Here is a 23,502-nt window from a genome sequence, read left to right as displayed (position 1 = left end):
GAAAAACCTTTTAACCTTCTTACTATACATCATTAAAATGCACTTCAAAAGTGCATGGCTTTACTTCACATAATGTGAAAAAACGGGCTTTATAATTTTAAGCAGTTCTGAGCAAGAATCCTCTACCAATCAGTCGTGTGGCCCAGCCTCTTTGTGCCTTTTAAAGGCAGTGCAAACTAGTGCCAGTCTTGCTGATTGGTGCCCACTTGCGTTCCTGCATGGATCCATATCGGGCCCTGTAAAAGGACATTTAGATCCTTTTTCTTCTCTACACTCTGATCTGCCATGTACAGTACACCCTCCTTCTTTTCTTGCTGCCATGTCTAGTAAGATAATTGAGGGAGGAAAGCAGAGAAACTCCACATAGGAAAAACCATTAAATCATCAGAAGCAGCAGAACAACCAGCTATGTGAAGGAATTACAGGCTTTGGACAGAAAAGCAATATTAATTTTTAATAAAGATTATATTGCTTCATTTTGCACTTAGAAAGACATATAAATAATACAAAAAATATACCTAGATGTCTATATCAATTATGTGTCTGCACAGTGAGAGACAGGGGCAAAACATTTTTGGTTGCAAGAGTAATTTGACAGAGAAATGTCCCCAAAGAAGTACTGTTACTGACAGTCAAAAGGATAGAGTGTAGTGTAAGCAGAGCCAACACTTGAGGTCCTTGACACCCATACTCTTCACTGTATGCAGGGCTGTGCAGTGGATTAGGTGTTTTTTTTTTTTCCACATAGCTACTGAAAGCTAATCGATAGTAGATCTAACAGCCTCAGAACAGCACAGGGTTATCACAGACACATCATGTGTTGCCATGTTTAATCCCTCCGACTGAGCTTTGTTTACCCCTAATGCAAAGTTCCTACCAGCTGGAACACATCAACTCCAGACACATTGGAATTATGTCAATAACCACATACTGTTTCTTTAAATACATGTCTATTCGCTCGGCTATGAAGAATTCTAGAAATGTTAATGTACATATGTGGATTTGGTATAAAACTAATATGAAAATTGTAAAAAGACTGTAAAAAAGATTTATTCCTTAATATGGGTCTTGTTTGCTGATGTTTTTATCCAATTAATAACATTCTGGTTGGTTATACAGATGTAGATGTAGAGTTAACAGTCAACTGGTGCCAGAAAGTTATATAGATTTGTAATTTACTTCTATTAAAAAATCTCAAGTCTTACCATACTTATTAGCTGCTGTATGTACTGCAGTAAATGTTGTTTTATTCAGTCTTACACAGTGCTCTCTGCTGACATCCCTGGCCAAGAGAGGAACTGTCCAGAGCAGGAGAGGTTTTCTATGGGGATTTATAGAAAACCGAGACAAGAGTTCCTGTCTTGGCCAGAGATGTCAGCAGAGAGCACTGTGTCAGACTGAAAATAAAACAACACTTCCTGCAGGACATACAGCAGCTGATAAGTATGGGAAGACTTGAGATTTTTTAATAGAAGTAAATTACAAATCTATGTAACTTTTTGATACCAGTTGATTTGAAAGAAAAAGTTTTTTGCTGGATAACCCCTTTAACCCTGCTGTACACTGTTGCAAGTAAGGCATACATTAATAATATTAATAAAGGGAGCATATCATTTTGAAAAGCTTCTAACGTGTTATAGTGGTATGTGAGAAGTTTAGATCTGTGGGGTCCAGGCGCTAAGACCCCTACTAATCCCTAAAATGAGGGGATAGAAGCACTCATCTAAGCCAGATGGTATATTTTTGTAAAACTACGTCCGTTGTTGCCGATTGCAACAACGGCCGTGATTAATAAGAAAATATATGTTACATTACCTTTTATGGAATCCCGGACGGAGTGTATACACATGTTATATACTCTGTCCGGGATCCCTAGCGGCGCCGCCAAGAAATTGACATGTTCATTGAATAGCGGGCGCAGAAAACCCTGTCAGTGTACACTATGGAGCGCGCGGCTCCGGCTGCTCGCTCCATTGTGTGCAGTGGAGAGTTCTGATGCGGGCACGCACTAATGTGCCTGCATCAGAACTCAGCGGCGCAGAAGATCATCTTAATCTTTTCTGAGACCAGCCGTTCCGTGACCTGGCCGGGTCACGGAACGGCCGGTCTCTTATGAGGTCTGAACACGGCCCTATAATGTAAAATATTCTGTTTGATTACTACATCTGATACATTAGGAGCAAAACCATCCCTGGCCCCCTCAAACTATTCTAAACTTAGCTAGTTTCTTAGGTGATCTTATTATAAGTATTTCTTCAACTAAAGTTATATGTATCATTATCTGATTATATTTGAATGCAAAGTTCTCTATTCTTCATTTAAGTGAAATACTCCATAGTTATCAATATGGAACATTCTTTTTGAAGTGTGAATAACCATTGAAGTTGAAGCTGGCTTGATCTTCCACTATGACATAAGGATCAGTCTAAAAAAGTTGTCTTTAGCACAGCATGCCTGGGAATTATTGTCTCCTAGGCTGAACAGTCTGTTCTTGGAATAGCACTGGTGCTGGAAGAACAATCTCCGAATGATCACTGAGTTTAAAACGTAATCTCCTTTTGACTCATAAAGTTTTGGTGTTTTTCTATAGTATGATTGTAACAAACTAAATCTAGATACACCAGGTATGTAGAGTTATATTTCCTTGGCATCTTCTTAGTGGTTATCCTGATTTACCGAAATGGTCACACAACTTTCCTCTTTTTTGATGTCTATGTGATTTCTAATATCCTTGTAAATCACTTAAAGGAGAAGTCTGATGAAAATGTTTTTTTTTTTTAAGTATTGTATTGCCCCCCAAAAGTTATACAATTCCCCAATATACACTTATTATGGGAAATACACATAAAGTGTTTTTTCCCTGCACTTACTACTGCATCAAGGCTTCACTTCCTGGATAAAATGGTGATGTCACGACCCGACTCCCAGAGCTGTGCGGGCTGTGGCTGCTGGACAGGATGATGGCAGGGGGTTGCTTAGTGTCCCTCCAACGCCCTGTGTCCCTCAGTGTCCCTCTGCCTCTCCAGCAGCTACAGCCCGCACAGCTCTGGGAGACGGGTCGTGACATCACCATTTTATCCAGGAAGTGAAGCATTGATGTAGTAGTAAGTGCAGGGAAAAAAAAAGCACTTTATAAGCATTTCCCATAATAAGTGTATATTGGGGATTTGTATAACTTTTGGGGGGCAATACAATGCGTCCAGAGAATTAGCAGTGTCCATAAAAGGTAAATCAAGTGTTTATCTCCCATCTCTGCAGCAGCGGTGTTAAGTATAATCCTTTCCTTGTTGTTGCCATGTATTTATTTTCTGCCTAAATAGCACCTTGTAGAGTCAGTGCATTAGTAACCCCCCCCCCCCCCCAATGTTATCTATGGTAGTGTACGTGTGTAAATCATCGGCCCAGCACAATACCAGCCTGTTCAGTTCACTTTCACCAACACTACATAATGGCATAGGGAGTAGTATGTGTTGTGCCATGTGTTGGCTAGAGAAATAGGTGTGCACCATGGAGGGGACTCTCAGGGGCTCAATAACAGAAGTTAGAGCACTAAATTCACCTTGTCACCACTCTGTGGCTGACAGCTATCTTACCTTAAAGCTTGAGTTCTGAATAAGGCTGATATTGCTCTCCAAGAAGTAAGGGAATCATCCCCTCTCCCCATCAAAAGCACCCGCATGTTCGGCCAAGTGGAGCATGCATGTGTATGAGAAAATCCAGAGGAATAGCTTTGTCCTGACATCCATTTGGGCAGCTTTACACTTTCTCATGTTTCCTTTTCTGGACTTTTTGTTCTTTTCTGATTCCTTTTAAAGCTTCCAGCAGTTTTTTTGGCTTTAGAAACATGCAATAATTCACTACTTTTATCATGTGAAATTCTTCTTTTTTTTTTAATATTTTTTTTTTACATGCTGCAGTTCCAAGTTCCTAGCAGAAACCAATAGGGTGAGTAGTCAGGATCTGGCAGTTGCAAATGTTCTTGCCTATTAATGAAAAATCCACTTTCCTTTATTCTGTTATTGTACTTGGAAATAACGGTTTTTGCAATTTGAGTGTGTTTTTTTTTTCATGGTCAGCTGATTGCAATATACAACATCTGTAACATCTTAGGATGAGTAAACTGGTACAGTATACGTATCTTGGGAACCAGGAAGTAGGAAAGTTCTCAAGACAGACTACAAAAATAATAGTAGCTTCCTAATAAAAATATTTAAAGTGATCCAGGGGTCATGTGTCTATGTCAATATTTTATTAGCACACTTTGTAGGGAAAAAAAGAAGATTCAAAAGGAAAAATTTAAAAAATAGTTTAGGATGAAAACAAATTTTTTTTTTTGCGAATTATAGATTTTGCAAAGGCTCAATAGGTAAAGACATGTCTTTACCTTATAGGGGCGATCTTATATGGAAAGCCCCTTTTTCATATGCCCCTAACTCTGGCACGCTCAGCCTATCCATATATATATATATATATATATATATATATATATATATATATATATATATATGTATGTGTGTGTGTGTGTGTGTGTGTGTGTGTGTGTGTTAAATTAGTAGCACATGAAGACAAAGTATGCATCTATAAAACTCTATGAGCGGTGGGTACTTGATGGGTTCTATAGGACATGAATCATGAATATGGCTGCATCATCATGACCTAAACAAAGGAGTTTTATTAAGTTACATTCCAAAAGCTGAGATCTAGGATCATACCTGTTTTTGTGCTTACTTGAAAACACTTGAAATCCATTATTCCATACATCTCCATTATCTAAACTAGTAGATTGCTTTACACAAAAACAGAAAATGTTCCCCTAAAGCCCCTGTAGTCTGCTCCGGCAGTATCCGTGCTTCCACTGACATCAGTCTGCCGCATTGCTCCTGATGTACTTCTAGACAAACAAAAATGAATAATCATTATAAAGCCAGAAATTGGAAACTGCTGTTTGAATTGCAGCTTGAACAAACACTGCCAAATATTCTGTTCCCTTTAAATCATAAAGTAATCCCTGCACCTAAATATTTGCATGGCCTGGCATATCTAGCTTTGTCTATACACTTGCAACGCATACAGGCCTAGATAACTTTTCCCATCTCTTTTCTATTGAATAAAGCTGACTGGAATACTGCAGGGAATATCTGTCATATACTTGTTTGAAAAAACGTCCGTCATTTGAATAACTTTTAACATGTCACAGACATGGCTGGAATCAGCACAGGGCTTACCCGGGCAAGTGCCTGGTTCTGTAATGTTCAGCCCGCTCACTGTAGTGCAGGGTGAGCAGACTGAACATCAGATGACAGAGAAAGAGCGGGAGCTATGAGCATCCTACACCAAGAGAGAGAGAGGAAGAGGGGTGACCCTCTCATGACCCGCAGGCCCTCAACCTTACAGTGTAGAGATCAGCGCCACAAAGAGGAAGCTGGGAGAAGACTGAGCTGCAAGTGCTGTGTGTCTGTGTAAGCCAGTCAGTCAGTTAGTAAGTGTCTGTGTCAGTCAGTCAGTTAGTAAGTGTTTGTGTGTGTCTGTGTTAGTCAGTCAGTGCCTGTGTGTATCAGTAAATCCCCTATAACACGGGGCGACTCTGAGGAGCAAACGAGCGCCGGCCTGCCAGGTCAGCACTTGTTTGCTCCTCGTGTGTAATATTGTAGGCAGCGAGCGGGTAAGAGCAGGGGAGCCACAGGGAAGATGCCCGTGTGATCACTAGATCGTCCGGGCAGCCCATAGAAGCAGCATATCGCTGCTATCATTATCGTTACGTTGAAAGACAACGATCAGCCGACATCGTGCATGCCAACTGATCATTGTCTTCTATTACACTAAGCAATTATCGTCCGTAAGGGCAAATATCGTCCGAATACAGCCAATAATCGCTTGTCTGTGTTAGTAATGTGTGTGCTAGTCAGTGTCTGTTTGTTTCAGTAAGTTTCTGTGTGTGCCAGTAAGTGTCTGTGTGTGTCAGTAAGTGTCTGTGTGTGTCAGTTAGCATCTATGTCAGTAATGTGTGTTTGTATATCTTAGTGATTCTCAAGCGATTGTGCAAAGTGTGTGGATTATGGGAGCATAGTGGATGCATGGGTGGATGGATGGATGGATGGATGAGGGGCCTGCTGAGGCTCTGTCGCTCAAGGGCCTGCAAAAACCTGGAGTCGGTCCTGGTCACAGCAAACGTCTACATTGGGTGCTCGGATACTCACTGATCATCAGGTAAAGCCAGGAGAAATACATGGCTAAGTGCATCCCTCCCTGGCTCCCACACTTAGTTGTGCCAGTCACTGGCACATATAATAAGGTCATCACAGTGAGTTTTCGCCCATGACACTTTCTACCATCTCTCTCTTCATGTATTTGTATCTGCTGATTCCACACAGACTTTGTGCTTTACATATTTTTCCCTCCGCCTGTCCTTCTCTTGCTCCCTTACCCAGTCTGACCGGGCATCTGTACCATCTCCTAGCAACAACTCTGTGCCCTCACCTCTGGCACTCTCTGAATATTGGAGGTGGGCCCCACCAGCTACTGGCTTTGGCCCTTAAGCGACTGCTGTGCCTTCTACTCCATTAGTCACACTCTCGTAGTTTAGTCCTTTCTCATAGCTACACTGGCGAGAGTGGAGAACAATTATGCAGATGGTGCCCTGTTCAGAATAAAAACGATGCCTTGGAGCTGCAGAGCAACAGTGTTAACCAAAGCTCTGGCCAGGATTGTTCCTGTTGTTTTCTATGCTGCTATTTTCTTGTTTGTATTGCTGCATTGCTGCCGTGTTTCCTGCGCTGTACTGTATGTCATATTGCAACCGACATGCAGAGTGGAAGGAGGAGACAGAGCTTTATGCTGAGAATAATGATTGAATGTACCTGTATGACCTAGTTGTGCACAGGGGCGTGCTGTGTCAGTATGCACACTGCCTCCAGCCTTGGGCTGATGTGAGGGTTTGGTAACAATCTGTAACGTCATTGTAGATGAAGATATGAGGACAGACTACACGGCACATATGAAGGCAGGAACGATAGGTTTGTCTGAATTTCTATGATCCTATAACAAAATGGACCTGTCCCCAGTTTATCATAACCACTTGTGCATGTATTCTTTACACATATTGGGGGAGATTTATCAAACATGGCGTAAAGTGAAACTGGCTCAGTTGCCCCTAGCAACCAATCAGATTCCTCCTTTCATTTTCCAAAGAGCCTGTGAGGAATGAAAGGAGGAATCTGATTGGTTGCTAGGGGCAACTGAGCCAGTTTCACTTTACGCCATGTTTGATAAATCTTCCCCCATTGTTCATTCTATCTATATGAACTCTTAGATGCCACAATTGGTCTGGTTTATAGAATAAGGTATGTTTTATCTTCTGCGACACCTTGCCCTTTTGAGGGTATCAATCCCAATTATATATAATTTAAAGATGCCCCTTCTTTTTAAATACATAAGCGCAAGACCTTTAAAAAACTCGAGATGTCACACAGATATGTCAAAAGTCGGGGTCTGAGATTTCAGACTTCACTGATCATTAGATCTTTTAGACTTGGATGAAACATGTGGCTGATCTCTGTCTCGCTGCAGGAGAGACATCATAGACTTACAATGGAGACCATGGGGGAGATTTATCAAACTGGTGTAAAGTAGAATTGTCTCAGTTGCCCCTAGCAACCAATCAGATTCCACTTTTCATTCCTCACAGATTCTTTGAAAAATGAAAGGTGGAATCTGTTTGGTTGCTAGGGGCAACTGAGCCAATTCTACTTTACACCATGTTTGATAAATCCCCACCATGTGCTGCAGGGAGAAGGAAAAGGCAGCGAGTCATAGAGTGAAGCGATCTGAACACCCACATCCTGACCAATGAAAAGTTGTGATACAGTGCAGTACGCTTGTGCGAGTCAAACGCTTTTTTTTGGAAAACAATACCGATAACACTCCATCCCAATCTGTAGACTCACTGAAACACATAGCAAATACACATATCACACATAACAAACTTCAGCTGTATGTTATGCAGAGAGTAAGAAGTTTCCTGAAGTTTTCTAGAATTAGGGTTCATCTTTCCACAGAACCATTGCAACTGGTGTCCACAGGCTATGCCTGCAGCTCAACACTATTAACTATAATGGAGATGGACTACAATCTCACAGACCTATAGCTGAGAGGGTGTTTCAGGAATAAATGCAGACCCTTTTTAGCTAGTTTCACAGAAGTATAACACAGATGTGAGGTGAGGTCAACTCTGTGATCCAGCTGGCACCTGCAGACACAATATGGATGCAATAATGTATTTTGCTTATATGGCTTAAAGGGTTACTCTAGTGAAAATATTTTTCTTTCAAACCAACTGATTTCACAAAGTTACATAGATTTGTTATTTACTTATTTATAGATTTGTTTATTTACTTAATTTAAAAATCTCAAGTCTTCCCATACTTATCAGCTGCTGTATGTCCTGCAGGGACTGGTGTATTCTTTTGTGTCTGACACAGTGTTCTCTGCTGACATCTCTGGCCAAGACAGGAACTGTCCAGAGCAACAGCAAATCACCATAGAAAACCTCTCCTGCTCTGGACAGTTCCTGTCTCGGACAGAGATGTCAGCAGAGAGCACTGTCAGACTAAAAAGAAAACATTTTCTGCAGGACATACAGCAGCTGATAGGTACAGGAAAATGTTAGATTTTTAAATAGAAGTAAATTACAAATCTATATAACTTTCTGAATTCAATATATATGAAAGAAAAAGATTTTCGCTGGAGTACCCCTTTAAAGGTTATCCAGTCAGGACAGCCTCAAAATCTAGGCCTTTGTCTTTGATAAAGTTACTTTATTTAAAAAGCTTTCTTCGCTGTCTAATAGAACTTGTTTTTTCCCTTTTTTTTTTTTTTTTAACAAACTTTGTATATTTTAATATCTTACCAGACATGCTTTGTTTCGCTCCATGTTTTGTTTGATGAAACCTAAATATTTGAGGCTACGGTTAAACAGAGTGTGATGTTCCAGATGATCAATGTCCCGGGCTACACTTGCTTTTCTGTACACGTCTATTTCAGAGATGCATTGAGTTTTTTGTTATCTCCTCTAGACAAGAGATAAAAACATAAAATTGTAATTATCACATAGAAAAGTATTGAAATAAATATTTGCAAAACACTGCAGCAAGTTTTCTCTCATGAATTCAATGTTGTCCGAGCCCCGGTGTAGGTGGTGTACTAGGATTCTTGAGCCACCTGGTAGAATTAAACATTAAACAAGCAGTTTTGTATACTAATGCCCCAATATCCACTCACCCACTATGTTTTATGAAAATTCAGGTGGTCAGGAGGACCAAGGTACAACATAGTTCTATAGGCCTTAAAGGGGTAGTGCGGCGTTTTTCTTTTTCTGCTTAATTAGTTATATAACTTTGTAATGTGCGTTAATAAGCTGTCTGGCCCCGTTACACCTCTTTCTCTCCGCCCCCTCCCTTTCACCCCCAGAAGTTAAATAAAGTATACATGCCAAATCACTGTCGACCTGTCCTCATCTCCCAGGCGCCATCTTGGGTCGATGTTGTCACAGCAGGGGGCAGGCCTGGTCTCCTTCCTCTTCGCTGTCTTCCACAGCAGTGAATAGGAGAGGAAAAGGCTGCTGGTGCACAATCGCACAAGCAGCCTTTTCATTGGCTGTAGCACATCACATAGCTTCCAGCTTGCTCAGCCCTGATTGGATGAGCTTGCTGAAAGCCATGTGATGCGCTCCAGCCAATGAAAAGGCTGCCGGTGTTTATGTGCACCATCAGCCTTTTCTCTCACATTCACTGCACCCAGACCTGGAAGTGAGGACGCGGCCGCCGGGAAATTCAAACGGCGATCCTTACCGGTGGGATGGTAAGTATACTTTCTGTGTATGTATATGTTTTTTTTTTTTTTGGAGGGGGGGGGGGCAGAGTACTCCTTTAAAGTACTCTGAACCATTATGTTGCTGTGGTCATTCTATGTACAGTCCCATAGTCCAAATAGCTACTGGTGCCGTCCTTTTTATAAAAACAATATTTTATTTTGAAGAAGCGGTGTCGAGGAGGTGGGGCCTGTAGCAATATAGGTCAGGGCCACTATAGGGGAAATAGATTATTACACAATGGCCATTAAAATTAATGGATTGCCCCTAAAAAGGTATACAAAAATGGGTTTTGTAAACTGAACTACACCTTTAAGTACATATTTCATGATAACCACTGGAAAACCAAGGCTTGTAAAGCTTTCTCAAGTGCCTGGTCATCCATTATCTCAAGTGTATCTTTTTACAATCTATCTAATGCATTAGGGAAGGTATACCATAACTACAAGGTTCTCCCTTTAGACGTCAATGCTCCTATAATAGAAGATTTGTTTCCGATCTTAACCCTCTTGGGAGAATGTGAAACTGCATGCGGAAGCTTCATTTTCTGAATGTGTATCCTCTGACAATAAATAGGAATTGATTTAAATAAAGTTCACTTGATGATCCATTTTCATTACTGCCAGAAAGCAATATAGACAGGATTATCTGAGTAAACAGAATTTCTGGATATTACCCTATAGAAGAGTCACTATGCCACATGACATTTCATCTAAAGAGTATATGACTCTTCAAAATGCCATAACTGACATAGAATTAGACCTTCCCTTCTTCTTGCTTCCCTTTTCATAGACGCTTTAGCTATGGCCGTTAGACATTGGGTGTAATCATGTCAGTTCTCTTGGCTATGGCTATTGCTCTGCAGAAGTGCATATAGTCCATGCATGATTTACTACAGCTATAAAGTACCGGGAAAGCAAACAAGAATGTTCTTATTCACTGATGGCAAGCAAATATCTTGAACATGTCTAGAAATTAAAGGGATTGTTCACCACAATTTTTCTTTCAAATCAACTCGTGCAAGAAAATGACAGAAATTTGTAATTTACTTTTATTAATCAATCTGAAGTCTTCCAGTTCTTATCAGCTGCTGTATGTCCTGTAGGAAGTGGTGTAGTCTTTTCAATCTGACACAGCGCACTCTGCTGCCACCTCTGTCCATGTCAGAAACTGTCCAGAGCAATAGAAAATCCCCATAGAAAACCTCTCCTGCTCTTCAGACTGGAAAGAATACCACTTCATTCAAGACATGAAGTGTTATTCTCCGGTCCAGTCCCAGTCCGGTGCTGGGTGGGAGCACTGTGAGTTGAGCTCTGGATGTCAAGGGGGAGCAAGGCGGTGTAGCAGGCTCAGGCACTTCTGTGGCTCAGCACCGCCTCCTTGGCACTTAAATAGGGATTTTTATAAGTTTTATAAGATCACTTACTACAAAAAGGCCCAGTTGTGGTCCTAGGACAAATATAGTGTAAGGGTGGATTCTAGTGATGAGCGAATACTGTTCGATCGAATACATATTCGATCGAATAGTAAGATATTCGAATATTCGATATTCGTACGAATATCCCGCGAATATTCGATAAATATTCAATATGTGTTCAAATCCCCCAGCTTCCGGTTTTTACCTCCAGATGGTCAAATAGATGTTTTTCACTAATCGAATAATTGTTCCCATAGACTTTAATGGGATCGAATATTCGATCGAATATTCGAATATTCGCGGGATATTCGTACGAATATCTCATATTCGAATATCTCACTATTCGCTCATCACTAGTGGATTCACACATACTTTATGACAGCAGATTTCACGTTGCAAGTTTCACAGCGGAATCCACTGTGATACTGGGTACTGTTATGGCCTATGGCTCTGCGTTCTTGCAACCATGGGCCATAACAGTACCAAGCAGAGATAGGCAAATCAGCGCTCCGCTTCATTTATATGCACTCCGCTCATCAAGCCGCCAGCCTTTTAGCTCTGCTCCGCTCCCTGCCACTCCCTCCAGGATGCCGAGAAAAGCTGGATCCAATCCTGGGAAACTTCTCCCAATTTCCCAGGATTGGATCCATCTTTTCCCCGACACCCATGGTGGAGCGGCAGGGAGCGGAGCAGCACTGAAAGGCAGTTTGCTCGATGCAAGACTCCGTTAAATGCACAGCGATATGGTACATGTGAATCCACCTTTAGGTTATGTTCACATAAAAGTCTTTTGGTGCAAAACAACGGCTGTTATTTTTAAAACAACCTCTTTTTTTTTTTTGCAATGACGGACACCAATAATGTTAATGAACATTATTTACGGCCATCATTATCAAATAATGGACGTAATTTTGCCTAAAAAAGACGTTGTGTGGACACAGCCTAATAGTTATTGCTGAGAGACTCCCTACTGGTAATATACCAAGAGGTGCTCCATCGTGATGTGGAACCTTTTAGGAGATAGAACAGATACAGTAGCTTTGTCACACGTTAGGCTTTGGCAGTTCACCAAACTGATCGGCTTTGTAGTGATAGTAAATTGCATTTGCATTCTAACTTCAGAGGAAATGTGTGAAGAAAATAACCAGGGATTCTTTGAAGCCTCATGAGATCCAGTTATGTACGGGAAGGACAAAAGGACATGGCAGAATACAATAACAACACTAGGTTAAGTAGGATCTTGTAACGGGTTTGAAAGAAAGTAAAACGCTATTTTAATCAACCTTGTGTTTAAAGGGGAACTATGAGCAGGTTAGCCATGGATCCACTGAACTGCTGCCAGCTATGGAGTAAGCCACACCAGGGAGCAAAGTCTAAGGGGTGCTGGTCTTCACCAGAGCCACTGAATAGTGTAGTGGATTTGTTGACGCAGGAGACCCCAGGTTGATACACCCTGACTTGTCTTGCTAGCGGTGGTGGGTAAGGTGCAGCTGGTGACACGTAGGCGGCAGGCAGGATTCATGGCTGGTAGCTGGGCTGGCACCACAAGCAGTAGCCATGGTGCAGGAACCATAAACATGAGACACAAAGCCACAGACACAGGGCAGGAAGCACGGGCAGTATTCTTGGGTAGGAATAACGGGCAAGCTGGGACCACACGGGGAAAGCAATGCAAAGGCTCCAACAGGGGGAAACAGGATGTGTGCAGAATACAAAGGGAAGGTGCTTGGTGCATCAACCTATTATGAGCGTACTGCTCCTTTAAATTTAATTGAATCGGCAAGCGTGCCCCAAGGGGTGGGAGCACATGCCGGTGGCAGAGGAAAAAGTAGGAGCATAGAGCAGGTGAGCCACCTAGCAGTGCTGGGAAAGCGGGTGCGGCAGTGGAGGTGGCCTAGAGCATGGGACGCTGCCGCAGCCCTAACAGCTGCTAACAGCTTACTGGGTAGAGGGTTTCACAACAAACAGCGCAAGAAACACACCAAGGATCAAGGTAAGGATCCTCAGCGCCCCATGCGCACTAGGGGGCTGCCATCTAACCTGCTGACCCTTTAACACTTTCATTGCCATGGACTACAACACCTGTGTATTCACCCATAACCAATTGCAGACCTGTACATTTTCTATTGCTTCTCGGCCTTTTGGCTAAGATCAAGTGTAGTATCTGTTCTTATCAGTTTAATATCTGATACGTCCCCTATCTGGGGACCATGTATTTAATGGATCTTTAGAACAGGGAGATGGAAAAAGACCTTGCTCTGTACTCTCCAGGCATTGACCTGGTATTGCAGTGCTTCCAGGTTCAGTGCAAAAAAAAAAAAAAAAAAAGTACATTTTTAGGTTATAACAGATAAAAACAGCTTTAAACTATGTAGTTTAGTACTAGTGCTGTGGAATCTGTGTGCGTTATACAAATAAAAGCATTAGTATTATCATTTAAGCTTGACACCGCTTGGCCATGCTTGGGTCGCTGAATGGAGGTCTATGTGACATATTTTGTTCATGATGGATGCTAGGAGAACAGACACTCATTGACTACTCTACTGTAATGTTTAGTTTATAGATAACACATGTCTGATGTGCTTGTGACATTCTGGTTGTGGAGGGGAATCCATAGATACTGAAGATCAAGACAAAAGATGATCAATATATTATCAGACCTGGGCAGAAAGAGAGAAAGCATGAAAGCTGAGAACACCAGAGCACAGGATCCTTAGATTTTCAGAAGAACAAAGAATTTTTTTTTTTTTTGCCATTCATGTATAAAATCCCATAAGTATCAATGCTAATGTTTTGTAAGGATATCAGACATTGCTAGTTAGGGGATTGACTTATACTGTGAAATCTTTCTCCTTGAGGTGGCAGATAATTGTTGGACCGTCCAGACAATTGGAATGTTTGCACAGACGTGCACACTTTTACCAAGGCTTTGCTGCAATTGTATCCAGTCTGGGCAATCTTCTGTATATAAGCAGAACCAATCCCTGCACTGATAGCTAGCTACATAGTGTAACAGAATATGTCAACATGCAGTTTTGGCCAACAACTCTCCAGTCTTCCAGTACTTATCAGCTGATGTACTGTATGTCCTGCAGGAAGTGGTGTATTTCCAGTCCTAAGAGCAGGAGAGGTTTTCTGTGGGGATTTGCTGCTGCTCTGGACAGTTTCTGTCATGGACAGAGGTGGCAGCAGAGAGCATTGGATCAGACTGGAAAGAATACACCTCTTCCTGCAGGACATACATCAGCTAATAAGTACTGGAAGACTTGAGATTTTTAAATAGAAGTACATTACAAATCTCTGGAACTTTCTGATACCAGTTAATTTGAAATATATTTTTTTCCTCTGGAGTACCCCTTAAATGGAGCTTTTATCTCCAGACAAGCCCTGTCTGTATATCTATTATTAGGGTATAATGGTGGTGGTATAAGGTGGTGGTACAGCAAGATGGGCTACTTTTGGGGCACTTGTCACGGTGGGCAGGAGTGGTGTAGGTGCAGGTGTGGCAACACAAGAATAGGTCGAGTACTTAACCAAGATGACAGTAGATTACATTAACAGTAGTGACAACTTCAGAGAGCAGCTGCAGGTGACAAAGAGTGGAGAAGAGGTTAAAGAAGGAGAAATAGTTTTTAGGAAGTGTAGAGATCATCTTGGGGGCTTTGTCCAGGTAGCTTTTGCACTCTGCTGGGATAGTGTTGATAGTAGCTTTTAGAGGAGGAGAGTAAAGAATACTCGTACTCACGTTTAGATAAATATCTGACCGCTTTCTGCCCAGCCAGTTTAACGAGTGCCAGGTTGGGTAGTACGAGCCCCAGGCCTTTACCACTGGGTGCAGCAGACGTTTCAAGGTTTTCCTGAACAGCTATGTACGTTCAGTAAGATACCTCAGCTGTAGCTCTTTGTCTTACTGAGGACAAGTTCTTGCTTTGGTAACTGCTTTGACTGTTAGGGAGACTGATCCCTGGCGTGGACAAGGGAGAACCCAGAAGATGGTTACCCCTTCTGGAGTTTAGCACTGTATACTGGAACACTCACTACAGCAGAATAATTTCTCTCTCACTTGTGTCCTAGTCCCTCCACACCACTGACTGAAGACCTCCCACCAGGAACCAACCTCCCAACCTCCATTTTATAGTTTTAATTGAGCTCTGTGATTAGTGAGGGTTTTGGTTAAATAGGAGAGAGAAGAAATTTAAGGTGGAAAAGTCAGGTAAAACACCTGCACCTGTGATTGGATATTGCAGTAACACATGACAACTATAACTTAACCCATCTCTCTTCTTCAGCTGTGCTCAATAAGATATATTATATATATATATATGTGTTGTATGAGAGTGACACCTAGTGGGAAAACATATAACAACACCTTCATCCTCTTTATTGTGATACGTGACAGGGATACTTTACCCAGGTGGTATAAAGCTTACTGGACCAACTGTGACAGTACACCACAGCAGTATTATAGAAAGGGGTCCTGCTCTTAGGATTTTCATTAGTATGCTGTAGATTTTACTGTGGTTTTGGACATGAATATCCAAACATCTTTTTACGGTTTACATGTAAAATCCATATCAAGAAGTAACCTGTCACTTTATTCCTTTGTGCAAATTTACCAATCCAAGTTGGAAAAATCTACACTATATAAACAACGCCACTGTTTGCAATTGAACTACTGAGACACGGTTTTCAGACTGGTTTCAATGTTGAATCAGTGTCAGAATCTGCATAAAATTAACCATGTGAACATAACCTTAATTTGTTGGCCAGACAGCACTTCTGGTAACAATGTGGGCTTCAAGAGGATTGCAGATGTCAATGCAACTGCTTTCAGTCTGTATAGGATTTCTCTTTTTTTGGGGAGTTAGACTCGGATCTATCTTTTACTCCCTGTATCCAAGCTCTTGCACGCTCCTGTCTCCAGTAGTGAAAAAACGTGGAAAATGTATTCACATCCCAAAAATGAACACAGCAACGTTTCTGACCACAGCAGTGGTCTTGAGAAAAGATTATCTATCTATCTATCTATCTATCTATCTATCTATCTATCTATCCTGATATCAGCCATATCATTGTTTTTTTTAGTAGAGAGGTGGTCGGTAACCTAGAAAGTGGATAGTCAACAATAGGAGGTAAAGTGCAACTTAATGAGCCCTTCAAGTCTACCTTTATTAGTTAAGATGGGAATACTCCTTCAAATATAAGATGTTGGTGCAGTTGTGCTCCCACATTGATTTTGCATTGGGGTCTTCCTCTTTTCTGAGAGACAGGTCTATAAGGGAGCAGAACTTGACTAAAACACGGTACTTTATATGAGATCGGGGCTATGACTTTAAGCACAATGACATCCACATATAACATCATACTATTCTTCTAATAAAGGTTAGATTACACAGGAATGTTAATATATCCATCGTGAGGGTGAATATTAAATCCATTTATAGGAAATATATAATTTTGACCTCTGTTTAGCAAAGTGTTTATCTGTGGATGGATACTTTAGCCAAAAACAGACATTGGCTCATTCATAATATCTGTACACTTACAATAATTGGCCACTATGTGGCACTGTTTCAGTAACTTGAATGCAGGCATAATTTTGTAGATGTCTGAGCATTAACTCCTTCCCGTATTTTCAGTGAACACTTACTGAAAGAGTAAAATTGCATTTTAGGGCTGGGTTCACACTACGTATATTTCAGTCAGTATTGCAACCAAAACCAGGAGTGGATTAAAAACACAGAAAGCATCTGTTCACACAATGGTGAAATTGAGTGGATGGCCGCCATATAACAGTAAATAACGGCCATTATTTTAATATAACAGCCGTTGTTTTAAAATAACAGCAAATATTTTCCATTAAATGGCGACCATCCACTCAATTTCACCATTGTGTGAACAGATCCTTTCTGTGTTTTCAATCCACTCCTGGTTTTGGTTGCAATACTGACTGAAATATACTGACTGAAATATGCATATACTGACTGAAATATACGTTGTGTGAACCCAGCCTAAGGCTGGGTTCACACTACGTAAGTTTCCGGCCGTAGCGCGTTCCGTGAATAAGCGGCCGGAAACTTACGTAGTTTGCGTACAATGTAAAGTATACGATCTACGGCCGCACAGTTCACACTACGTACGAACTTACGCCCGGATCGTATGCGGCGCCGTAAAAAATGAACCAGACCATTATTTCGGGACGGAAATGCCGTAACTTGCGCCCGTAGCGTTACATGCGGTCCCGTACGTAGTGGTGATTTCTTCATTTTGCAAGCTTTTTGTGCCGATCCAAAAGGTTCTGTGGGGTGTCCGGGGCTAGGCGAAGATTTCCAAGTAAAAGACTGCTGTCAGATCGCTACGAAGAGCACTCAGGAAGCGTAAGTACACTACGGGCGTAAGTTTGCGTTCCGTACGTATCCGGCCGCAACTTGCGTAAAGTCCCGTAAATTGCTTACTGTAATACCATCTTTGGTTGTGTTAGTAATAGTGTGTATGGGAGGGAGCATGAGAAACCTGCTGCCTGCCCTCCAACTATGGCTATCCTGGCATGATAGAATTGCCGTTTTGCAACAGTTGAAGGTGTGTAGATTCCCTGACACACGTGTACAGTCACTGATGGGCGAGACATACTCTGTATGCCTCACTGCTCAGTTAACATGCCATTAGAGATGAGCGAATTGTAAATTTAAATGAAGCAAAATGCTTTGTTTGATCTGCGCCCCACTCATCAAGCCGCCAGTCAGTCAGCGCTGCTACGCTCCCTACCACTCCTCCCAGGATCCCAGTTTCCTACGATTGGATCCAGCTTTTCCTCGGCACCCGGGGTGGAGCGTCAAGGAGCAGAGCAGCACTGAAAGGCCGGCGGCTTGATGAGCAGAGCGCTGATGAAACAAAGTGCTTCACTTCATTTAAATCTGAGATTTGCTCATCTCTACATGCCATGATGCTCAGTGAATGCAGTCAGTTTCATCAATGGTGCATACAGCATCCCTGCTTACCTCCAGGTGGCCCGATATGCCCGCTTTATGAAGAGACAAACAATGTATGCCTCAGTACCTACAGGAGCAGGAACCTCTGCCATTGTACAGGCATTCCTGCTACTGTGATACTTCCTGAGAGTCGCCACTCATTTGCTGGCCAGATGTCATGGTCTAGGACAATGTTTCTCTATTCCAGTCCTCATGGCCCGCCAACCGGTCATATTTTAAGGATTACCGTAGTATTTCACAAGTGATACAATTATACTCAGTGCATCAGGTGTTCTTTGTATGGGATATCCTCAAAACACAACCTGTTGGGTGGCTATGAGGACTGGAATTGGGAAGCACTGGTGTAGGGACCTATGGAAGGTACAGAATCAGGGACACTAGTCAAGGGCAGAAATCTCTGCTTCTGTACACTCATTGAGATGTAAGGCATACACTGTATATAACATTCCCAGCGCCACTGACCTCTGAATAGTCACAGACACTGAACATATAGTGAGATATACAGTATGAGGGAGATTTATCAAACATGGTGTAAAGTGAAACTGGCTCAGTTGCCCCTAGCAACCAATCAGATTCCACCTTTCATTCCTCACAGACTCTTTGGAAAATAAAAGGTGGAATCTGATTGGTTGCTCGGGGCATTTTACACAATGTTTGGTAAATCTCCCCCATGTTTCTTGCTTCTCAGTTTACAGGGCCCGGGACTTAGTTGTGACAAAAAATTCATTGATCTCTAGACACATTGCCAACCCACAACCTCACTTTGCGCTGGGAACAATATTGTCCATATACCACATAGTATAACGCAGAATGTTAATAAAACCAATCCCAACTGCATTAAAATCCAGCTGCAGACCTTGGTGAGACCTTTACCGCTGTATTTTAAATCACTGTCATTTATTGTGTACACTGCCCGTTGTGCCTGGCACCTTGACAGCGCACAGCGCTATGGAGCTGACGAGTGAATGTAATTAACTAATCACCCTCCTAGCAGTGATCAGGTTAATAAAGGCATCACATCGCTGCCAGAAAGGAGTAGTTAACCCTGTCACTGCCGCACACACCTCCCGCAGAGTAGGAGTGTTAATGACTGTGAGAACACATGGCGTGAGATGGCAGCATGGTACAGTAACTGCATTTTATAGCTGTCCTAATAAATACTTTCAGCTTTGCATACACTAACTGAATATTAACCCCAGGCCATGTAGTACTAGGGTATGATTACTACAAGATTTACATCAAGCCATTTCCTGGCACATTATAACAGTGTGTCAGGACAATAATGCACTTGTTATACTGTACTGTATTATTCTAATGCCAGATAACACAATGGCGGAGCCAGCAAAACAATAAAAAATGTCAGCTTAGAACCCTATGCAGCCGGGAAACAAAAGTACCACGAAAGGTAAATTCACATGTAACAGATTTGTTGCAGAATTTTCTGGTACTGACCCACGCATCTGAATGGGAAGTTTAGACATCAGTATGTATGCTAAAGCAGCACAGCTATGGAATGAATTGTTTTGGAGATGCAGAATGTGAAACTACCCTTAGGCTGCTTTTAAATGAGTATAATACGTCTGTATTATGGCTGTATTTCTGGTCCAGCTGTGGGGCTAATGACCTGAATTGAAAGGTCAGGTCAGAACTTGCAGCTGTAATGGAGACACAAAAATGGGGCTGTATAATGCTTGACTGAAGCGAGGCCAGTGTCCTAAAGGTGTATTCTAGGTGCATTATTTAATCCATAGTACGGCTTAATCTGTGGGTCTAATGACCGCCACTAACAGCACCATAGATCCCTATGTTGTTGTCTGGGTCATTAGATAAGTGGTCGCACTGGAATTTGTGGCTATAATAAGGGCACAGACATTCTGCTGTATTATGCTCAGCGTTAGACCTGTTTTAGATGAACCTAATATACAGTAGCTGCATGTTTACAGTCATATAACAGCCACAAGTCCTGGTCTTACCATAGGTCTAACGAACTAAACTATAAATGCAAAAATGTGTCTATACTATGCTCATCAGGATGTAAATATGTGATTATAGGTGTAAACATGTGTCTATACTATGCTCATCTGGATATAAATGTGTCTGTACTATGCTCATCTAGATGTATATGTGTCTGTACCATGCTCATCTAGATGTAAACATGTGGCTATGGTTGTAAACATGTGTCTGTACAACACTTATCTAAATGTAAACATGTGTATATGGATGTAAACACATGTCAGTTTTTGGTAAAAACAATAGATTTAGTGGCAGTATTTCTTTAACTTTTTTAAGCCAAATCCAGGGGTGGATAAGGAATCTGAAAGATAAAGGAGGGACTTATAGTTTTCCCTTCTGCAGTTTTTTTTGGCTTTAAATGAAAAAACAGACAGCTACTTCTGATCTCTTTTAATTCCATTCATGTGTTCAAGGTTGTAAAACCTGCATTGAAAATTCAATAAAAACTTGACAGTCTATAGACACCATCTAACAACATTATTACTGACTGACGGACATGCTTTTGACATTGTGATCTGCCATGAAGCTGACATTTATGGTACAAATAGCTGATCTGATGTCATAGTATGCTTCTGACAGTTACCCTGCCTCCAGGTAAAGATTCATGGCATGATGGCGTGATGCACAATGTGCAGGACATCTTTGGGAGAATACCTAGGTAATATGATATCTTATGGGGAATGCCACAAATGTATATTTCTGTGGGTCCATATCAATCCAGAGACATATGGAGGTGCAGTGGGTCCCATAAACATCTATGGATGCCTTACTACATGCTACTATTTCAGAGGTATTAGCAGCTGTAATATACTCAAGAGAATGAGATGGTTAAAATGTCCGCAATAGTATTGTACATATGACCTGAATATATTGTGTTACAAAATTTTACTTAGTGTCTTTTACCAGCTATTTGCAGATCCCCAAATACCAGTGAAAAATGTACAGTACTGTCTTGGTCACAGTTATAGCAATAAATCAGCTCGCAACAAGTAAAGCTCCCATTTTAGAAGTAATGTATTGTAAAAACATAAATGGCTTGGTAGATGATCAACCTGCTACAGTAAAAGCACAAAAAGCATGTATAAAAGGGATTGGAGAGTGATAGATACAAGAAACACTGTAATGCTTATTTTTCAATCACTTTTACTATTACAACAATGGATGGATTTTAATCCTTGGCTAGTCTGTATGACATCAACCCAAATGTTTTTTTTCTGAGACTATAAAGACTTTGGTCACATTTGTACAATGTAACCGCACTGTTCATGGTCTCAAGGACCCAGAGGGATTAGTTCACCAATGGTACTGGAGACAAATGGCACTAGGGCCTTAGATATGTCTATGACTGCCATATTTCAGCTCCGTACAACTTGAAGGTTGTAAATAGTCAGAATACAGCACCAAGCTAGGACCCTAAGGTGAGACCATGAACCTGTATTCCTCACCACTTATTTCTACATCAGATTTGATGCCTGATTTCCGCAAATCCTGCCCATCTATATTCATGACTTGACTGTAACTTACAGGGAAACCCAAAGAGAAGCATCTAACCTGCTCATATGTCCCTATAGTGCACTTATCTTCATCCTCAGAGACATTTTTCTATGTTTTTTAGTTTCATCCATATACTAATGAGGCGGTTTAGTGCACTACGGGTGGGACCACTTCCCTCAGTGCACCAATCCTGGGCCACGATTTTGTTGCTTAAGTTACTAGCGGCTTTTAGTAGATTTACTAAGACAAACACAACCAGGGAGTGACTAGTTACTGCCCGGACTCTGCCCCCATGCCTAGTTCACGGCACTCGGCCTTTACCGCATGCCAAATTGAAAAACTGATTTCCAGCAGATAAAGTTCCTGAAGAAGACACAGAAGACATGATAGAGAAGCTTTATAAGACATCTTTTGGCCACTACTAGTAGCTTTAGCAGCAAAATTGTGGTAATAGATTTAGTTTTATGATAAAAAATATCTAATAAATGGCTATATTGTGCAAAAGATTTCACGTGCACGTTCAGAACATTTTCACAGCATATATGACCTGAAAATATTGGCAACATCTGTATGTCCATAAGAACTCAGCAACGTCCAGTATAGGGCATGCTACATTGTCACTATTCACTTGCGGTGTAATGTACTTTTAATAACTTCACAGCACTAAAACACCCATGTAGGACTCATATCCCTTATCTCTCATGCAATGAAAGGAGTTCAGAGTGTCCTTAGTAGTGTGAAATTATGATTTATCTGTTTCACAATAACCAAAAATATCAGCTGTGCTGGCAATAAAGAGCCCTACTGTTTGGAGGTTGAGATTATTGCTTTAAAGCTTGATAGGTCTGACAGAGGCAGTGCCTGGTGTCCAAGGGAAAGATCCACGACATGATATCCATTTCATCATAATGGTCTAATAATTCCTTGTTGAGAGACCATTGCATATAGTCCCTAGCACTGTCATCACCAGTATATGTGTGTGTGGGCATGTGTATTTGTATGCAGGTGTTCAATGTTCTCCCAGCACAGGACTCTGCAGTCAGACCTTAGACCAGACCTGTCACACTGCAGCTGTTACACCCACATACACGACTGTGCACTATAGACATAAGCAATCGAGCTCTAGGCAGGGCAAAATGAAGAATCATTTTAGAATACAGCATTCCCAGCCAATTAATGTGAAAAGAACTAAATTGTAGTACCACATACAACCTGAGGACAGGGGTGCTGCTGCTTTGGGAAAAAAAAAAAAAAAAAGGAGCTGCATTTTTCCAATCCAGGATAACCCCTTTAACAACTGGGATGGGTGCTACTGCCTGCAGAACTCTGGGCTGGGGTGATTTTTGGCAGAGTGCAGAGGATGAAATAAGTAACATGTTCTCTCCTCCCACGTTTCAGCTCTGGTATCGGTATCCCACAGCTCTGGTCCCCTGGTCTTGGACGCTTCTGGTTCTGAGTGGCTGTAGTGGGGTTCTGCCTCGGCCGCTGACTGGCTGAACGGGCCTAACACGTCACATCCCAGGTCCCCACTCAGACCTAGAAGCGGCCAGGACAGGGGGGACCGGAGCTGCGGGATACCGGCAGCAGTGCTGGAGCAGGGAAGATGAGAGCATGTTACTTCTTGCATCCTCCCCCTCCCCAAAAATCACCCCTGCCTGGAGTTCTCCTTCAAACAGATCCATACACTCTCATTTATGCAACTGAGGCCAAAAAAAAGTATCATT

The 23,502-nt window shown here is 41.7% G+C and overlaps 1 protein-coding gene, 1 long non-coding RNA gene and 1 other non-coding gene across 3 annotated transcripts in view; 2 read left to right on the top strand and 1 right to left on the bottom strand.

Annotated features, from left to right (window-relative positions):
* Positions 1-23,502, top strand: part of PRKG1 (protein kinase cGMP-dependent 1) — a 788,657-nt gene that overhangs the window by 114,686 nt on the left and 650,469 nt on the right. The window lies entirely within an intron of this gene.
* On the bottom strand, positions 4,616-9,581 carry LOC138799324 (uncharacterized). Its single transcript, XR_011364238.1, has 3 exons — positions 9,488-9,581; positions 8,906-9,067; positions 4,616-4,891 (listed from the first exon to the last, which is right to left on the bottom strand). It is a non-coding gene; the product is annotated as an uncharacterized lncRNA (long non-coding RNA).
* On the top strand, positions 13,408-13,598 carry LOC138800181 (U2 spliceosomal RNA). The gene has a single exon (XR_011364384.1). It is a non-coding gene; the product is annotated as a U2 spliceosomal RNA (small nuclear RNA).

This window comes from Dendropsophus ebraccatus, chromosome 8 (genome assembly GCF_027789765.1).
Source record: "Dendropsophus ebraccatus isolate aDenEbr1 chromosome 8, aDenEbr1.pat, whole genome shotgun sequence".
NCBI classification, from domain to species: Eukaryota; Metazoa; Chordata; class Amphibia; order Anura; family Hylidae; genus Dendropsophus; species Dendropsophus ebraccatus.
Note: the sequence above shows the minus strand (reverse complement) of the source record. Positions and strands in the feature narration are given on the sequence as shown.